We start from the raw sequence: 18,963 nt of genomic DNA on the forward strand, positions 1-18,963 counted from the left end.
CCTTTATTGTCATTCAGACCGAAGTCTGAACAAAATTTCGTGCCTGCAGTCATACATACATACAATACAATAAAAAAACAACAATAAACACATATTAACATCCACCACAGTGAGTCCACATAGCACCTTCTCACTGTGATGGAGGCAAAAGTCTTAGGGCTGCAGTCTCTTCCCTCCTCTTCTCTCTCTGCGCTGAGGCGATACCCCACCGGGCGATGTAGCAAACAGTCCCGCGGCTCAAACACCGCGGCCCCGGGGTGGTCGAAGCTGCCGTTCACCAGTCCTGCTGACACAGCCGCTGGCCCGCGGCCGAACCCCGGACTCAGGTCACCGCCGCCAGAACACAATCCCAGCCACCGGAGCATCGTTCCAGCCCCGAGCCGGATCGCCCTCACGTGAGTGCCGTTACTGTCTCAGCCTCGCGCCAGGCCGCCCCGACATGGGCGCCGCTCCTCCCTCGGGCCGGGCAGCCCCGACATGGGCGCCGCTCCTCCCTTGGGCTGGGCCGCCCCGACATGGGCGCCGCTCCTCCCTCGGGCCGGGCAGCCCCGACATGGGCGCCGCTCCTCCCTTGGGCTGGGCCGTCCAAACATGGGCGCCGCTCCTCCCTCGGGCTGGGAGCGCCGCACCTCCCCGAGCTCGGCCACTCCGACGGGAGCACCGTTCCTTCCTCGGACCAGGCCGCCCCCCGGGAGCGTCACAACCCCTCACGGAAGCCCTGTTCCAGCCCCGAGCCGGGCCGTCCTCACGAGAGCGAGCCCAGGGTGAGTCCTGGCGGGCTCTGCCTCCTGAGCCTCGAGGTCGCCAGCTCCGCCATTAGGCCTCAGCGCAGACGGAGGCAGAGAAGGGGAATACGACAAAAAAGTCGCATTCCCCTGCAGGGAGAGACAGCAAGCCCCGTTTCAACCCCCCCCCCCCCCCAAAAACACAAACTAAAAAAACAAAAACTGGACTAGCCAAAACGAAATAAACAACACAAAAAAAAGCAAAAACAAACGGACTACAGGTGAGCCGCTGCTGCCAGGGCAGCGCCGCCACTTCCGGTCTCCCAAGTCTTGCAGCACATTCATCAGGTTATCATACTGTCCAAGCCTCAATCTTCTTTGCAAGAGGGGCTTCACCCACTGACACCTCTTCCTGTGCTTCCTCTTCACCCTTGTGTTTTCCCTTCTGCCTTTCTTGAAAGGCTGATGAAGCAAAGGGGCTGCTGCTGACAGCAGTAGATGTACTTTTTGTAACATCCACCTAAGTTCCCTGCTCGCATGGTTCAGACTGATTTAAAAAAAACCTGGGAGGCTTTTATTGTAAGAAAAAAATTGCATTCATGACATCATTTTATCATGTGATCATCTGAGCTGTAACCAGTCGACGCTGGTTAATGTTGGTTTTCAGTTTGGTTGTTTGAGGTCGAAGGGGGTGTTGTTCAATCGCGGACCAATTTAGCAGAGTCCATCCTCGAGTAAAACGTGCATGGTCGAAGCCAGTTTTCACCATAGTCGAAGGAGGTCGCTGTAGGTCGAAGGAGGTTTTCTTCATAGTCGAGGAAGGTTTTCAACATATGCGTGGGAGGTGGTAGGAGGTTGCAGGTCACCTCAACCATGATTTTTTTTTTTGGGTGGCGGGCAAGGTCACCAGAGATTGCTGTTTAGGTCTCCTAAGTGGGACAGGCCCTTAATTGTCTGGAAGGTAGTGACTGGTGTTCATAAGCGGGGTCATGTCTCAAAGCAAAGTATGTGGAGGTGTCTGAAAGCTGGCATTCAGCCTCTGCAAGGACATCTTCCATGTCTACAGATTTGATGAGAACGTGGGGATATGGCTAAAATAAGCAAAGTGCTGAACATTTGGAGTGGGTGAGGTCAGAGACGGTAAGGGTAGTGGAGAAATCAAGGTAGCTCAATGGAGCTGTGAACGAATGGCATTGAGGTGTGAGGGAGAATTGCTGAAGAACTGTGTTTAACCTTGGGATAGAGCTGTAAATTAGGATAGGGTTAGAACGTGGCACTGTATTGTGGTTGAGTGGTGAGATACAGCCATTATGCTGCAAAATGGAAAAAGGATTTGCCTGTAAATTGGCTTGAGTCAAAACTATGACTGGATTGGAATACTTCAGTTTAGATTTTTTTAGTTTAGAGATACAGAGCGGAAATAGGCCCATTGTCCCACCGAGTCTGCGCTGACCAATGATCCCCACACATTAACACTATCCTACACACACTAGGGACAATTTACACTTTTACTAAGATAATGGCCCCATAGCAGAAGCGTCCACGTCGCAGGGCTGGAAACTGGAATTATCCTGAGATAATTCTGCTACCACCATCATCTATTGGGATAAGTGATGGCTTCCTCTGATTGTCGCCGGAAACTTACGTCCTTTTCAGGACGGACGATGGCAGCGAGGTCAATATTTGTAACAAGATGGACACAAAAAGAAGAAGACTAAGCCAATTAACTTTCAAACCTGTATTTCTTTGGAGTGTGAGAGGAAACTGAAGATCTCGGAGAAAACCCACACGGTCACGGGGAGGACATACAAACTCCGTACAGCCAGCACCCATAGTCGGGATCGAACCCAGGTCTCTGACGCTGCAAGCGCTGTCAGGCAGCAACTCTACCGCTGTGCACCGTGCCGTATTGTATAAGATTTGATGAGATGGAGCTATGAGATCAATTTGGGTAATATGGGTTTCGGATAGTATTTACAGAATATATTGGGAAAGAGCTGAGATAATGAATTGCAACCGAACTGCAGGAGCTTGTGTAGTTACCACAGAGCCAGTGGTAGTTTGGTGACTGTTTTTTTTTCCAGTATGGCTGGCAAGGCAGGTTTATTCCTGCAATTTTCCACACGAAAGCAGAACTGAAAATTATTTTTTATATGGTTCTCGCGCATTGTAAGTTTCAGTTCCAGTGTTATATATACAACTGTTGCCGCCAGAAATAAAAGCATTTCCTTATTATTGCATTTTACTATTCAGCAACCCCTAAAGCCCCTGTCCCACTGTATGAGGTAATTCATGAGTTCTCCCGAGTTTTCCCCTGATTCGAATTCCGAGAATGTCCATAGCGGGTCCGTAGGAGTTCGTGGATATCTCGTAGCGGCTTATACGAGTAAAAAGTAACAGTTTTTTTCATCACTTTTTTTTTACTTATGGACATTTTTTGCAGGGATGAAAAAACGTCACGAGTTTACCAGATGTCCCGAGTACCCACCGTTAGCATTACGAGCCGCTACGAGACATCCACGAACTCCTACGGACCCGCTACGGACATTCTCCGAGTTCGGATCAGGGGAAAACTCGGGAGAAATCTTGAATTACCTCGTACCTGGGGGCTTAATAACTCCCCCAGTCAAATAATATTATCGTTGTTAAACTTTTGCTTTACTTGTTGGAGAATGGTATGTCCCAGGGATTGCTGCTACAACCATTATATTTCATGAGAAATATTAAATATTTAAATTTTGTTGCACAGACTGGATTTTGCAGATGACACAGATACTTTGGAGTGTAGTATATAGGAAATAGTGACCATGCACAGTAGACTGTTGAATGTAGCAAATAAAATTAAAGTTACAAAGACGGATTATTGAAGAGAATCAATACAAAATATGAAGGGCACAACTTTGAAGGGGTTAGAGAATAATTATAGATATTTGTAGAAACCAGTGAAAAAAGCAAGGCAGGTCAAAAAGGCAAAAGGTCAAACAACGGCACAGTGGCGCAGCGGTAGAGTTGCTGCCTTACAGCGCTTGCAGCACCCGAGACCTGGGTTCGATCTCATCTATGGGTGCTGTCTGTACGGAGTTTGTATGTTCTCCCCGTGACCGCATGCGTTTTCTCCGAGATCTTCGGTTTCCTCCCACATTCCACAGTTGTAGAGGTTTGTAAATTAATTGGCTTGGTGTAACTGTGAATTGGTCTTAGTGTGTAGGATAGTGTTAATAAACAATAGCAATAGGTGCAGGAGTAGGCCATTTGGCCCTTCGAGCCAGCATCGCAATTCACTGTGATCATGTCTGATCATCCACAATCAGTACCCCGTTCCTGCCTTCAACCCATATCATTTGACATCACTATCTTTAAGAGCTCTATCTAACTTTCTTGAAAGCATCCAGAGAATCAGCCTCCACTGCTTTCTGAGGGAAGGAATTCCACAGATTCACAACTCTCTGGGTGAAAATTATTTTCCCCATCTCTGTTCTAAATGGCCTACCCCATTCTTGACTATGGCCCCTGATTCTGCACTCAACATCGGAAACATGTTACCTGCCTCTAGCTTGTCCAATCTCTTAATAATCTTATATGTTTCAATAAGATCCCTCTACTCAATTCCACTTGTTATGAAGGCCAACATGCCATTAGCTTTCTTCACTGCCTGCTGTACCTGCATGCCTACTTTCAGTGACTGATGTACAATGACACCCAGATCTCGTTGTACTTCCCCTTTCCCAAACATGACACCATTCAGATAATAATTTGCCTTCCTGTTCTTGCTACCACCTCACAGTTATCCACTTTACACTGCATCTGCCATGCATCTGCCCACTCACCCAACCTGTCCAAGTTACCCTGCATCCTCATAGCATCCTCCTCATAGTTCACACTGCCACCCAGCTTTGTGTCATCTGCAAATTTGCTAATGTTACTTTTAATCCCTTCATCTAAATCATTCATGTATATTGTAAATAGCTGCGGTCCCAGCACCGAGTCTTGCGGTACCCCACTAGTCACTGCCTGACATTCTGAAAGGGACCCGTTAATCCCTGCTCTTTGTTTCCTGTCTGCCAACCAATTTTCTTTCCATGTCAGTACTGTACCCTCAATACCATGTGTTCTAATTTTGCCCACGAATCTCCTATGTGGGACTTTATCAAAGGCTTTCTGAAAGTCCAAATACTCTACATCCACTGGCTCTCCCTTGTCCATTTTCCTAGTTCTCTCCTCAAAAAATTCCAGAAGGTTAGTCAAGCATGATTTTCCCTTCGTAAATCCGTGCTGACTCGGACCGATCCTATTACTGCTATCCAAATGTGCGGCTATTTCATCTTTTATAATTGACTCCAGCATCTTCCCCACCACCGATGTCAGGCTAACTGGTCTATAATTCCCTGTTTTCTCTCTGTTAAAAAGTGGGATAACATTATAGCTACCCTCAAATCCACAGGAACTGATCCTGAATCTATAGAACATTGGAAAATGATCACCAATGCGTCCACGATTTCTAAAGCCACCTCCTTAAGTACCCTGGGATGCAGACCATCAGGCCCTGGGGATTTATCAGCCTTCAGTCCCATCAGTAACCCAACACCATCTCCTGCCTAATATGAATTTCTTCAGTTCCTCCATCACCCTAGGTCCTTTGGCCACTAGTACATCTGGCAGATTGTTTGTGGCTTCCTTAGTGAAGACAGATCCAAAGTACCTGTTGAACCCGTCTGCCATTTCCTTGTTCCCCATAATAATTTCACCTGTTTCTGTCTTCAAGGGACCCACATTTGTCTTGACTATATTTTTCCTTTTCACAAACCTAAAGAAGCTTTTACTATCCTCCTTTATATTCTTGGCTAGCTTATCTTCGTACCTCATCTTTTCTCCCTGTATTGCCTTTTTAGTTATCTTCTGTTGCTCTTTAAAAGTTTCCCAATCCTCTGGCTTCCCGCTCATCTTTGCTATGTTACAATTGGTCTCTTTTATTTTTATACTGTCTTTGACTTCCCTTGTCAGCCACGGTCGCCTCTTTGTCCCCTTAGAATCTTTTTTCATCTTTGGAATGAACTGATCCTGCACCTTCTGTATTATTCCCAGAAAAAACCACCATTGTTGTTCCACTGTCATCCCTGCTAGGATCTCTTTCCAGTCAACTTTGGTCAGCTCCTCCCTCATGCCTCCATAGTCCCCTTTGCTCAACTGTAATACTGACACTTCCGATTTTCCCTTCTCCCTCTCAAATTGTTAATTAAAACTTATCTTATTATGGTCACTACCTCTTAATGGCACCTTTACCTTGAGTTCCCTTATCAAATCCGGTTCATTACACAACACCAAATCCAGAATTGCCTTCTCCCTGGTAGGCTCCTGTACAAGCTGCTCTAAGAATCCATCTCGGAGGCACTCCTCAAATTCCCTTTCTTGCGGTCCAGTACCAACCTGATTTCCCCAGTCTACCTGCATGTTGAAATCTCTCACAACCACTGTAGCATTACCTTTGCTACATGCCAATTTTAACTCTTGATTCAATGCACCCTATATCCAGGCTACTGTTTGTGGGCCTGTAGATAACTCCCATTAGGGTATTTTTACTCTTACAATTCCTCAGTTCTATCCATACTGACTCCACATCTCCTGATTCTATGTCACCCCTTGCAAGGGACTGAATTTCATTCCTTATCAACAGAGCTACCCCACCCCCTCTGCCCTCCTGTCTGTCTTTTCAATAGGACGTATATACCTGAATATTCAATTCCAGCTCCGATTCTCTTGCAGCTATGTTTCTGTAATTCCCACAACATCATACTTGCCAATCTCTAACTGAGCCTCAAGCTCATCCACTTTATTTCTTATACTTCGCACATTCATATACTACATTTTAACCAGTATTCACCTCCCCTCTCACACTATTATCCCTGACCTTACTCTCTTATCCCTTCTCGAACTTTCCTTCCCATTATTTTGGGAGTCTTTTGTAACTTTTCCTGTACTCACTTCCCCTTTAACTCCTACTTTATACTCCCAATTTGTCAACCCCTCCCCCCAGCTATTTGGTTGGGTGGACTTGGTGGGCGGAAGGGCCTATTTCCGCGCTGTATCTCTATTATAAACTAAAAATATATATATCGATGCAGAATACAGAAGTAAGCACATTAGTTTGAACTTGAATACAGTGGTAACTTTTTGAACATCACATTTTAGGAAGGATATGAAGGCCTCAGAGAGGGAGCACTGAGTGATCGAATTGGCCTGAGAGATGAGAGCCTGTGGTGCTCCCAGGATCTTCTGCAATACAGGGAGGTTTGTTGCGGCCGTGCCCAAGCCAAGTTTCACCCACAAATGACGACCACAACAAGCCCCACACAGAGCAGATCCCTACTGTGAGAATGCATTGAATATGTTGTCATTGATTTTATTAGCTAAGTATGAAAACAAAACAAAAAAGTTTGTAAATCATATGAGGAATTTGACATATAAATTTAACATAAACATCCATCACAGCGGCTCTTCCACATTCCTCACTGTGATGGAAGGCAATAAGGTCTTATCTTTTTCCTCATTTTTCTCCCGCGGTCGGGGTAATCGAACCATCTGCAGTCAGGGCGCTTAAAGCTCCCGCAGCCGGAGAACGAAGCTCCCACGTCGGGTCGATCAAAGCTCCCGTGATCGGGCCGGTCGAAGCTCTTGCAGCTTGGAGCTCCCGAAGCCGGTCCCTCCCTCACCAGGGGCCGCGAGCTCCACGATGTTAAAATCCGCAGGCTCCCGCGGTTGGAGCTTTCGAGGTCGATCCTCAGCAAGAGGCCGCCAGCTCCACAATGTTAGGCCGCAGTGCAGACGGGATACGATAAGGAAAAAGTCGCATCTCCGTCGAGGAAAGAGATTTAAAAAGTTTCCCCCACCCCCCACATATTACAAAACTAAAGATACACTAAAACAACATTTAACTACAGACTAAAAAACAACAAAAAGAGAAAGGGATGAGACAGACTATTGGCGAGACAGCCATTGTACGGTGCCACCCGGTGGAAACCCTGTGCAACAGCTGACAGACATGTGTAACCCCACTTTTTGAGAGAGTAAGGAAACAAGACACCAGAGGCCAATGAGTTCTATATCAACAGTAAGGAAAATGCTGGAATCTACTAATAAGAACATGATTAATGGGACTCAGAAGGTTGTTGTATGATAAAGCAATATCCACACTTATGAAAAGGAAATTGTGCTTGATAAATCTATACGTTTTCTTGATATGCGATTAAAAAAGGTAGATGAAAGAGAACCTTTGGGTGTACTATATATGGATTTTCAGAAAGCTCTCAATAAACTGCCAAGTGAAAGGTAGAGTCATGGAGTCGGAGTTGCATAGCATAGACATGGGCCTTTTGGCCCATCAGGTCCGTGCCAACTTTTTTGCCCATCTACATTAATCCCATTTGGCTGCATTAGATCTGTGTCCTTCTCTATCTTCCCTATTTAAGTGACTGTCTAACTGTCAATGGCCTGTCGGCCCGCAGCCGCATTGAGGCCGTACGCAACGTCTCGACGGACTACGCAGCGTCTCGACGCCGTACGCAGCGTCTTGATGTCGTACACAGCGTCTTGACGGCGTACGCCTAGCGGTGGCGTTGCGCGATGACGTCACCGACGGCGTTCCGTTGCACGATGATGTCACCGCCCGACGCCGTGCGACGTCCAAATTCAGTCGGCCCGCCTCCTGCCCAGCTGATTGGTGAGTTTGACGTAAATTACGTCACGCGCGAACTTTGCGCGTTCTCACTGCGTACTTAGCGCGTACTTACCGCGAACTTAGCGCGAACTCAGCGCAAACTCCGCTTCTGTTTGGTCGCACTAGACGCATGCAATCGCATGCTGGTGGGACAGGCCCTTTATTCTTTGCTTAAAAAATCTTAACCTATTCTCTGGATTTCAATGCTCCTAACTGGCTTTTAAAATCCCTTCTAGAAGTCCAAAAGAGCAACAATATAAGTTATTCAATTAATTTTTTTATTATGAACTTCACCTGGAAGATGCAATAAATCTCAAGGGATAATGCAATAGACTTCTGGAGTACATGGACAAGAGATTGTGGATTTTGTGAAGTAGTTCAATTTGTAAAAAAGGTAATAAATTGAATTATAAACTAAAGGCTAAAATTCTAAACAAATCGGAAAGAAACAGATCGCTGTAAACACAGAAGGAAATCTTTAAAATATTACGAGTGGAAAAACCATTAATATGTAAACAGAATTTGTTGTTTCGCAAGTCAAAACATTGAATATAAAAGCAGGAATGTGTGTAAGACACAGTTCGACCAGTTGTATGCAGTTCTAGGCATCACACAGGATATAAACAGACTAAGATCACATAGGGGATGAGTCACATTGACACTTGGACAAAATACTTGGAAAAAACAGCACTGTATTAACTGCAGTTTCAAAGGTTAAGAAGGGTCATAAAAAGTGTTCTAAATTATGGAAAAAGTAGAAGAAAATAGTAAAGGGCTATTTTCACTAGAACAATGAAATAATATAATCTAGAAACATAATTTTAAGACTAATACTGTGTGGAAAGAGGGGTCAAGGAAAGAGCGTTCAGGTCGTGGCCCTGTTGGATGTTGGAGTTGGATGATCAGCCATGATCATATTGAATGGCGGTGCAGGCTCAAGGGCCGAATGGCCTACTCCTGCACCTATTTTTTTTTTCTTTCTATGTTTCCACCAATCTTTACACCATTATGCACAAGAAGCACAAGAGGTGCAAGACGCCATTGTATGCAGATGCCGAGAAGTGTGTTCAGCTCTGGCTGAACAATTTCAAATCTTGTGACGTGGACTCGATAGGAAGTAGAAAGAGGAAGACTAGAAATATTTTATGTAAATAATACACACTGAACAATCTCACAATTGTTTACATTATGAAAGTAAGTTTGAAAGGACTAGGCCAGGTTAATGAGCATGCTGGGGCTAATGGGCTGAAGTGTGTTAATTTGTTTGGCAAGATGCCGGAGTGCACTTTGTGAACATGTAATGAAGTGTACTGGAGCGGGAGTGCAAATAAATCTTTGCTTTACTATGTAAGGACTATTTCTGTTTTTAGATGATTTAAGCATCTATTTCAACAGCTCAATGAGATCCTCAAGAGATTTGCTGCTCCACCCTGAGGGTCAAGATCACCAAATCTGATTAATGATGGATTCCAGGTGAACACATGCTGCTATAGGTATTCACAAGTCTGACCTTTCCTCCATTGTAAAACAAAATCATAGATTCTGAGAAGAGGGATAGCGGCAGGGGAGGGCTTCACAGCTAATGACGTCAAAGAAGGAAGCAGAAGAGGTCAGAAGCATTTTTGTGTTTCCAGAGAGACTGGACATCCTGCCTACCTGGAGAGAGAATTAAATGTCACTTATCCATATGACATTCAACAAAGCAGCAACAACTTGAATTTAGCAGTGTGAAAGATTTATAATATGGTTACAACATTCAAATCCTGCCAATGCTAATTTATATCTCCTTTGTCCACCAGCAACTTCACATGTGCACAAGCAACCGAAGGAGATGATGGGAAATAAAACCTCAGAGAGCTTTATTGCCTTGGTGGGTGTGCTGTGGTAGGACTCACATTCACATGTATCAATGGAGATACACAGACTTGGTGAGTGCAAATTATTTGGATTTCACCCACTGATTCACAGTTCACGTGTGAGCGAGAACAAACAGTGGTAGTCAGAACAGGTGCAGAGAATCTGCATTAGAAAACTCAATTATCACTGAGCTCTGTCCTGTTGTCCATGGATGCGCTATCAGGACCCATCAATAAGAACAAAATTAAAAAAGACCAAGACAATGGCCAAGTCCGATCCATGCACAGGTGGGTTGATGAGTTGTGGAGATGACTTTTCAATGTTGGGCTGTCAACTCTGCAGGAGACATTATTCATGAAAGTCAAAAAGGTTTGGGCAGTTCCTAACTGGATAACGCAGATTCAATTTCAAACATATCTGTCCTTTTAAATATTGAGACTGTCGTCACAGCCTTACAGAGCTCAATTGATCTGCTCCAAGTTGCTCTCCAACAGAATGCTGGTAAACTGTGTGACAGGTGCATGTGGGAGATGATGGGGAAGTGGGAACTCCACTTCCTACTCATGCATCATATTCACTTTCACTTTCAATTTCACTTTCTCCTCATCTCAGTCCTTATGTCTTACTCTGTATCCTGTGACCATGATCCATCTATCAAATGCATCATCTTATCCTCCAAGGCAGAGGAACCAATTTCCCTGCTTGTTGAGCCCCCTGTCAAGTTTTGCACGTTTTAATGTGAATATCCGCTCTCTCATTTTTCTGAATTCAATCAAGTACTGGCCGTCAACCCAATCCCTCCTTATATGAATACTGTAGGAGAGGTGTACTGACTGTGTGGGCAGAACTTTGGAAGTGATTGCCCACCAGTCTAAAAAGCCGCTGTGTCTCCCTGTCCCTGGGATAGCAGGGGGCGATCAAACAGCACAATACCCCCCTCCCCCTCCAACTCCAGAGGAATCCGCTCCCCAATGGGCCGCTACGGCGACAAGTGGCAGTTTGCTCACAGCCCGAGCTGCGCCCCCTCATCCGCCACCCCAAGAACAAGACGTACCTTGCACACCATCAGCTTCTGCCCCTACGTGTTCCTCTGGAGTTGGAGCGGGGCTGGGCTGGAGTTGCTGCTGGCTGTGGGTCTCTGGGATCTCCGTGCTTGCAGTGGGCCTGGGGGTCGGTGTCCAATTGGTCCTGACGTCTCCGGTGACTGGCACGGTCCTGCTGCAATCGCCGACGTGAAGACAGTGCAAAGCCCCCGCGCCGGTGCAATGGGCGGGGAGCTGGAGAGGGGAGGGAAGGGGTCACACACATGGCCGGGAAGCAGAGGGGTGTAGGTGGGGTGAAACTGAAGCGAGCGACAATCTGCTGCTGCCTGCCCCGCTGAGTTAAAAAGTTCCCACGCAAGACTCACGAAACACTGTGTATCGTGAGTCTACCGTGGGAACTTTTTAACTCAGCGGGCAGGCAGCAGCATATTGTCAATTATTAACCCTCCCGCGCAATATACCCTCACCTTCTCTTTTATGAATGGGGATTTAGTTCCCCTTTCTTCGAGGACCGACCGGAGGTTCCGCTGTCACCTCTGCGGGCCGCCCTCGGTGAACGTTTTCAAGGACCTTTCTTCAAGGACCGAAAAAATGGCCGCTATTCGGAGGTTTTCGTTATTTGGATCTTCGGATAAAAGGTTGTGCACCTGTACTGACATTTCAAGAATTATTCTGATGAACCTTCAATGTTAAGTAAATATTTTCTTTTATTCGGAGATCAATATTGCTAAAAAAAACTTTGTGTCACCTTCCTCACTCCTCTTGCAATGAAGACCACTATGTCACTTCTCAGTGCATGTGCATGTTTGGTTTTAGTGACTGGTGTGCATCAACTTTTCACAATCACCATTTAACTAATTAACTAACATTTCTGTTAAGCATGATGACTTGCCTAATCTAATTAACTGAGCCCCCACAGACCTTGGGATAGAGAATTCCCTAGATTCACATGCCATTGTGTGAAGGCAGTTTACGTCTCAGTCTCTTACCCAGAGCTTATGATACCAAATTCCACTATCTTGCTCATCAACCATAGGAAAACATTCCTCACAAACCTTTTGATAATTAAAAAAAATTATTTTTGTTTTAATGCTGCTCACTCTCTTCTCATCGGACAGCCCCCTTTAACCCTGGAATCAATTTGAAAGTAAAATTTACAATGCTGGCAAAATGCAGAAAGTCCAGCGGTGTCTATGGAGAGGGAAACAGACTTGGCATTTCAAGTCAATAACCTTGCTAGTTCTGATGTAAGGCCTTCAACCTGAAACTGTAACCCTGTTTCTCTCCCTGCAGATGCTGCCTGATATAAGAAACTGGAGCAAGAGTAGTGTATTTGGCTTTTCAAGCATGCTTTGTCGCTGAATAAATCACATTGATCCAACATTGGCCTCAATTCCACTTTCCTGCTCTGCACCCAAACATAACCCAGCTCTCTTGTAGTTTAAATGTCTGTTAAGCTACTGAGAATTGCTAGCATTTTCTATTTTTATATCAGATTCCCACATTTATTTTCTTTTTGGTTTTTCAATCAACTAATTGAACCTTTATTCCCAGTCTATCACTCCTTCCTCCCATTCACCAGTAACAACCAACACACCCCAACCACAGGATGTAAAAGCAACATCTTGTTGCTTTTTGGAGCACTGTTAATTAGATTTGAGACTGATACATGGCCTAGCAGCTTGCTTAGTTTCCAGCTTCAGGCCACTTGTTGGCTGAATAATCTAAATGTATTCAACATATTGAATGCACTGAGGTACTGGGCGATGTACTGTACAAATACAAATCAATATACTTACGTTTAATAAGATACTTCCCTAGTGAATCATATAAGATTTGTAAAAGTATCCTGTCAAAGTATATCCTTGATCAGGTGGGAATGCCAAACTGATATATTTCAGTGATGCTGACTAACAATAGAGTGGTAATACCCTACTCTTCAAAATGTAGGTAGGTTTCTACAACATGATAGTTGCTTTCATAAGAAAGCTTTCATTTTAGAACATTGCATATTAAAAGTCAGTTGTGTAAATGGGAAAAAAGGTGATAGGTTAGAATTTCAGACATTATTTTTCCTACAGGGATTTTTAACAAACAAGGTATTTTTTAATAGCGAAATAGCTAAAAAACAGACAAAGTGCTGAAGTAACAGTGGATCAGGCAGCATCCCTGGAGAACGTGGATATGTGACTTTTCAGGTCAGGACCCTTCTTCAGACTTATTGTAGTTGTGGGGGTGGGGGGGGGGGGGGGGGACAAGCCAAAGCATGGCAGGTAATAGTTGAACACAGGCAAGGAGGTTGGACAAAGGTCAGTGATAAAAAGAAAGGATTGAAGAGTTGCAAATTGTGAAGTCAGAGAAATGAGTGCAGGTGGAGGGAGAGGGGAGAAATTGGTGCGGGGGAAGGGGAAAATTGGCACGTCTAGGTGGGGCTCGGGTGAGGGAGGGGGTAGAATGGGGGTGTGGGGAAGAAAGGGGAGGTGCTGGGGCATAGGGGGGGGGGGAGGCGTGGATGTTATTTGAGGTGCTCTGAAATTGGATGTCAGTGTTCATACCATTGGGTTGTAAGCTACCCAAGCGGAATATAAGGTGATGTTCTTCCAGTTTGCATGTGGCTTCACTCAGGCAATGGAGGAGGCCCAGAACAGAATGGTCAGCATGGGAATAGGACGGGGAGTTGGAATGATTGCCCCCCCTAACCTCCTCTGCACAAAACGTGCGGAAGGACATAAATCATGTGATCTGCTTTAAAAAACCTATATGAATGGACAATGCATGATAAATAATGTAAAAAAAATTGTCTAACTTTCCAAGAACTAGACATATTAAAATGGTGACAAAAAAATCATAGGAGGAATAAAGGGCCATTCGGCCCTTCGAACCAGCACCGCCATTCACTGTGATCATGGCTGATCATCCACAATCAGTACCCCATTCCTGTCTTTTCCCCATATCCCCTGACTCTGCTATCTTTAAGAGCTCAACCGAACTCTCTCTTGAAAACATCCAGAGAATTGGCCTCCACTGCCTTCTGAGGCAGAGAATTCCACAGATTCACAACACTCTGTGTGAAAATGTTTTTCCTCATCTCTGTTCTAAATGGTTTACCCTTTATTCTTAAACTGTATCCACTGGTTCTGGACTACCCCAACATCGGGAACATGTTGCCTGCCTCCAGCATGTCCAAACCCTTAATAATCTTATATGTTTCAATAAGAATCCCTCTCATCCTTCTAAATTCCAGAGTATACAAGCCCAGCCACTCCATTCTATCAACATATGACAGTAGGCGGTAGGCGGCGCGACTCTCGTCAGCAGCGGCCTCTGCAGTCCGTCTGCGTTTTTATTATTTTATGTCTTATGTTTTTATGTAGTTTTTGTTATTTTTGTTGGGGTATGTGTGTGGGGGGGGTGGGGTGGTGTGGGGGGGAGGGGGTAACTTTTAAATCTCTCCCTGCACGGGAGACCCGACCTTTTCTTTGTCGGGTCTCCGTTGTCGTTGGGGCTGCAACGAGGAGCGGCCTCCAACAGGAAGACCGGGGGCTGTGGTGCCGACTACTCACCTCACCGTCGCGGAGCTGGCCGAGTCCAGAGCGGGTTGAGCTGTGGTGGACGCTGCTGCGGCCCGACCCCCGGAGATTCGGTGGCTGCAACTGCGGGTTTGGCGGACAGTGACACCGGGAGCCCGCGGGTCCCTGGAGGGAGACCGCCTTTCCGGGCTCCCGCAACGGCGACTTCTCCCGCCCGAGTTGCGGGGTTGAAGAGCTCCTGGAGCGGGGCCTACATCACCGCCCCGCGCGGCTTGGAATGGCTGCGGGACTTTGCGAGCGCACGCCGGGGGCTCTAACACCAAGACCCGGTGTGCGACCTTGCATCACCCGGCGTGGCTTTAATGGCCGTGGGACAATTCGCCATCGCCCGCCGGGGGCTTTGACTTTGACTCTGACATCGGGGGGGGGGGGGGGGGAGTGCAATGGAGAGGAAATTTTTTTTGACCTTCCATCACAGCAATGTGATGGATGTTTATGTAAATTATGTTGTGTCTTGGGTCTATTTGTTTGTAATGTATGGCTGCAGAAACGGCATTTAGTTTGGACCTCAAGGGGTCCAAATGACAATAAATTGAATTGTATTGTATTGTATTGTAACATATGACAGTCCCACAATCACGGGAATTAACCTTGTGAACCTACGCTGCACTCCCTCAATAGCAAGAATGTCCTTCCTCAAATATCTAAAACTGCACACAATACTCCAGGTGTGGTTTCACTAGGGCCCTGTACAACTGCAGAAGGATCTCTTTGCTCCTATACTCAACTCCTCTCAACATGCCATTTGCTTTCTTCACTACCTGCTGTACCTGCATGCTTACTATCAGTGACTGATGAACATGGACCCCCAGATCTCGTTGTACTTCCTCTTTTCCCAACTTGACACCATTCAGATAATAATCTGCCTTCCTGTTTTTGCCACCAAAGGGGATAACCTCACATTTATCCACATTAAACTGCATGTGCCATGCATCTGCCCACTCACCCAACCTGTCCAAGTCACCCTGCATCCTCATAGCATCCTCCTCAAAGTTCACACTGCCACCCAGCTTTGTGTCATCTGCAAATTTGCTAATATTACTTTTAACCCTTCATCTAAATCATTAATTATCTTGTGTCTCCAGTCAATCTACACCATGTGCAGGATGGCAGCAGGCTAGCCCCATGGAATTATCTACAAAAATAGAATATAGATGTTTGATCACAAAATGTACACTCCACCCTACGTCTAGACAGGTTTATCTGCAAACCTTGGTACCCTGGAGTCGAATTGTGGTGATCATAAGGATAGAATGCGGTCTGATGGAACACTTTAAGATATAATTATGATGCTTGACCTGAGAAAACGAAAATCAACAAAGTATGACTCAGGGCTCCAATAATGTCGCTATTTATCACTAAAATAACTCAGTTGATATGTTTAGTAAAATAAAATAGCATCTTACTGCAAAGTATTAATCCTTTTGAAATATCACAGATGCCTTTTAGAGTTAAGGAACCAAATAATTTCTTCATTTAGATTGAAATTAAAGCTAGATAAATATTACAATACATCATTATGCACACAATGTTCCTGATGTTGGGAGATTTCAGCTCTGCCTTTAACACTGTCATCCCCGCTAGCTTGATCACCAAACTCAGCGGGCTTGGCATCTCCACCTCCCTCTGCAATTGGACACTGGATTTCCTCACCAACAGACCACAGTCTGTTAGGGTCAACAACCTCACCTCCTCCACTATAACACTGAACACCGGCGTGCCACAGGGCTGTGTGCTCAGCCCTCTCCTCTACTCCCTCTTCACCCATGACTGCATCCCTAAGAATGGATCCAACGCCATCATTAAATTTGCCGACGACACCACGGTGGTAGGACTGATCAGTGACAATGACGAGTCAGCCTACAGGGAGGAGGTCCAGCACCTGACAACCTGGTGTGCCAACAATAACCTCGACCTCAACTCCAAGAAGACGAAGGAAATTATTGTTGACTTCAGGAAGATCAGAGGGGGCAGACATACCCCCATCCATATAAACGGGACTGAGGTGGAGCGCGTCTCCAACTACAAATTCCTCGGGGTACACATCTCGGAGGATCTGTCCTGGTCCCTCAACACCTCCAAGCTGATCAAAAAGGCGCAGCAGCGCCTTTACTTCCTGAGGATGCTCAAGAAAGCTCACCTGTCCCCCCCAAATCCTGACCAACTTTTACCGCTGTACCATCGAAAGCATCCTGACCACCTGCTTCACGGTATGGTACAGCAGTCACACCGTAGCGGACAGGAAGGCACTACAACGGGTGGTGAAAACCGCTCAGTACATCATCGGTGCCCCGCTCCCTGCCATGGATGCCCTCCACCAAAAACGGTGTCTGAGACGGGCCGGGAAGATCATCAAAGACCCCTCCCACCCTAACCATGGACTGTTTGCCCTCCTCCCATCAGGGAGGCGGTACAGGAGCCTCAGGTCTCGTACTAGTAGGATGAGGAACAGCTTCTACAACAACACTATCACATTGCTGAACTCGGAGTCCCGCCGATAGATTTCTCCAGTCTCTCCGTCCACATTGTTTGCTTATTCTGTATTTTTATTTCTATATTGCACTATTACTACGGACTGACGCTAAACTGCATTTCGTTGTACCCATACTTGTATTTGTGCAATGACAATAAAGTTGAATTGAATTGAATTGAATTGAATTGAGTCCAGAACCAGGGGGTCACAGTTTAAGAATAAGGGATAGTCCATTTAGAACTGAAATGAGGAAAAACATTTTCACCCAGGGAGTTGTGAATCTGTGGAATTCTCTGCCACAGGAGGCAGTGGAGGCCAATTCACTGGATGTACTCAAGAGAGAGTTAGATATAGTTCTTAGGGCTGACGGAATCAAGGGATATGGGGGAAAGCAGGAACGGGGTACTGATTTTGGATGATCGGCCATACTGAATGGCAGTGCTGGCTTGAAGGGCTGAATGGCCTACTCATGCACATCTATATTACTAAAAGTCTGTTCTTGACCGGTTTTGGCCATCTGTGCTGCGATTTCCGAGAGAACGCCACCACCTACGGCCGTCATTTTTGGCCACCTCGCTCAGAGCCCCCCTCCGCCACATGTGTGCCGAGGAATTTTCCCGTCGATGAAAATTGACAGAGATATTAATGTTTTTACAAAATTCCCCATTCTCTCTGCTGCCCCTGCTGGAGGGAGGGGGAGGGACTATAAAACCAGGAAGTAGTGTGCCGCAATCAGTCCCTGTAAGTGGTGTGCCTCAATCAGTCTCTGCAAGTGGTGTGCCTCAATCAAAGCTTTGAATTACACTGAACAAATGTCTACAGCACTGTGAGTACCCTTAATCTGGTTTGAAAATGAAAATATGGCTAGAGGTAAAAAAGCACTGCCTGCAAATGGTTGTTTGGGTTTGGGTTGAAGTAAAAAGGCACTCTCTGTCTCTCTCTCTCTCTCTCTCTCTCTCTCCTCTCTCTCTCTCTCTCTCTCCCCCTCCTCTCCGCATCTCCACTTCTCTCTCTCCTCCCTATCCCTCTCTCTTTCTCTCTCTCTCCCCCTCTCCTCTCTCCCCATCTCCTCTCTCCCCCTTCTCTCCTCTCCCGCTCTCATCCTCCCCCCCCCCTCTCCCCCCCCCTCTCCTCTCCCCCCCTCTCCTCTCCCCCCCCCTCTCCCTCTCCCCCTCTCCTCTCCCCCCCCTCTTCCCTCTCCTCTCCCCCCTCTCCTCTTCCCCCCCTTCTCCTCTCCTCCCCTTCTCCTCTCTCCCCCCTCTCCTCTCCCCCCTCTCCTCTCCCCCTCTCCTCATCTCACCCCCTCTCCTCCCTCCTCTCTGCTCTCCCCTCGCGTCTCTCCCCCTCTCTCCTCTCCCCCCCTCTCCTGCTCCCCCCTCTCCTCTCCCCCCCCACCATCTCCTCCCCCCCTTCTCCTCTCCCCCCTTCTCCTCTCCCCCCTGCTCCTCTCCCCCTCTCCTCTTCCCCCCCTTCTCCTCTCCTCTCCTCCCCTTCTCCTCTCTCCCTCCTCTCCCCCCTCTCCTCTCCCCCTCTCCTCTCTCCCCCTCTCCTCCTCTCTCCCCTT

At 46.5% G+C, this 18,963-nt stretch overlaps 1 long non-coding RNA gene across 1 annotated transcript; it reads right to left on the minus strand.

The window, feature by feature from the left end:
* Positions 1 to 1,059: 1,059 nt before the first annotated feature.
* Positions 1,060 to 16,960, minus strand: LOC116984451. Its single transcript, XR_004415026.1, has 3 exons — positions 16,950 to 16,960; positions 2,616 to 2,617; positions 1,060 to 1,245 (listed from the first exon to the last, which is right to left on the minus strand). It is a non-coding gene; the product is annotated as an uncharacterized LOC116984451 (long non-coding RNA).
* Between the last annotated feature and the right edge of the window lie 2,003 nt (positions 16,961 to 18,963).

This window comes from Amblyraja radiata, chromosome 20 (assembly GCF_010909765.2).
Source record: "Amblyraja radiata isolate CabotCenter1 chromosome 20, sAmbRad1.1.pri, whole genome shotgun sequence".
NCBI classification, from domain to species: Eukaryota; Metazoa; Chordata; class Chondrichthyes; order Rajiformes; family Rajidae; genus Amblyraja; species Amblyraja radiata.